We start from the raw sequence: 1,535 nt of genomic DNA, 5'->3' as shown, positions 1-1,535 counted from the left end.
GGTGATTGGCTGGGAGGCGCCCAAGGGGCGGGGCCTCGGGGCTCCAGTTGCTCCCAGTGCTCCCAGTTGGGTTTCCCGCAGGCTCCAGGACGATTACGTCAATTCCCAGCGACTCAACCGCCTATTGGAGGAGCGACTGCGAGCACTGGTGAGGGACCCAGGAGTTCGGGAGGGACCCAGGAGTTCGGGAGGGACCCAGGAGTGCCCCAGGGACCCAGGAGTTTGGGTGGGACCCAGGAGTTCGGGAGGGACCCAGGAGTTCGGGGGGGACCCAGGAGTGCCCCAGGGACCCAGGAGTTCGGGGAGGGACCCAGGAGTTTGGGAGGGACCCAGGCGTTCGGGAAGGGACCCAGGCGTTGGGGAGGGACCCAGGCGTTCGGGAAGGGACCCAGGCGTTCGGGAGGGACCCAGGAGTTCGGGGAGGGGACCCAGGTGTTCGGGAGGGACCCAGGAGTTCGGGAGGGACCCAGGAGTGCGGGAGGGACCCAGGAGTGCCCCAGGGACCCAGGAGTTTGGGAGGGACCCAGGAGTGCCCCAGGGGACCCAGGAGTTCGGGAGGGACCCAGGTGTTCGGGAGGGACCCAGGTGTTCGGGAAGGGACCCAGGCGTTCGGGCGGGACCCAAGAGTTCGGGGAGGGACCCAGGAGTTCGGGAAGGGACCCAGGAGTTCGGGAGGGACCCAGGAGTTCGGGAGGGACCCAGGCGTCCGGGCAGGCGCAGGCGCTGGTTCTGGAGCGGGAGCTGTTGAGCCGCCGTGTGGCCGCGATGCTGCAGGGGGCGCTGGGGACCCCCTCGGGATCAACGGTGAGTCCAGGGAGGGACCCAGGAGTTCGGGAGGGGACCCAGGAGTTCGGGAGGGACCCAGGAGTGCGGGAGGGGACCCAGGAGTGCGGGAGGGACCCAGGAGTTCGGGAGGGACCCAGGAGTTCGGGAGGGACCCAGGAGTTCGGGAGGGACCCATGCGTCCGGGCAGTTCAATGTCCCCATGTCCCCACAGGTCGCTGCTGCTGCTGAAGAGGAGGCGCCGCTGCCCCCCCCTCCCCCCGCCTTCAGGGACCCCCAACCCTGACCCCTCCCCCACCCCCCCCCCATCGACCCCCTAATAAAGAACTGACACCCCTCCCCCGGCTCTGGGTGAGTTCCCGAACTCCTGGGTCCCTTCCCGAACTCCTGGGTCCCTCCCGAACTCCTGGGTCCCTCCCCGAACTCCTGGGTCCCTCCCGAACACCTGGGTCCCTCCCGACCCCAAATCTGCCCCCAGGCGCCCCCAAAATGACCCCGCGGATGCCCCAAATTCCCCAGATTCGCCCCCAAAAACGTCCCCGAGCTGCCACCGGTCGCCACCTTTATTGTCACCCCCAGAAGAGACCCCCCCGGACCCGGCCAGTGGTGCAGGGGACCCAGGCGTCCGGGAGGGACCCAGGCGTCCGGGGGGGAGAGAGGAGTTCAAGGGGACCCAGGCGTCCGGGATATGAACACAGGTGTCCGGGATGGACCCAGGCGTCCGGGAGGGACCCAGGCGTCCGGGGGGAGAG

General features: G+C 69.2%; 1 long non-coding RNA gene across 1 annotated transcript; it reads left to right on the top strand.

The window, feature by feature from the left end:
* The first annotated feature begins 25 nt into the window (after positions 1–25).
* Positions 26–1,121, top strand: LOC309451798. Its single transcript, XR_014186318.1, has 3 exons — positions 26–148; positions 715–804; positions 998–1,121. It is a non-coding gene; the product is annotated as an uncharacterized lncRNA (long non-coding RNA).
* The last annotated feature ends 414 nt before the right edge of the window (positions 1,122–1,535 follow it).

Source organism: Streptopelia decaocto (genome assembly GCF_964273445.1).
Source record: "Streptopelia decaocto genome assembly, contig: HAP1_SCAFFOLD_2463, whole genome shotgun sequence".
Taxonomy (NCBI): domain Eukaryota; kingdom Metazoa; phylum Chordata; class Aves; order Columbiformes; family Columbidae; genus Streptopelia; species Streptopelia decaocto.
Note: the sequence above shows the minus strand (reverse complement) of the source record. Positions and strands in the feature narration are given on the sequence as shown.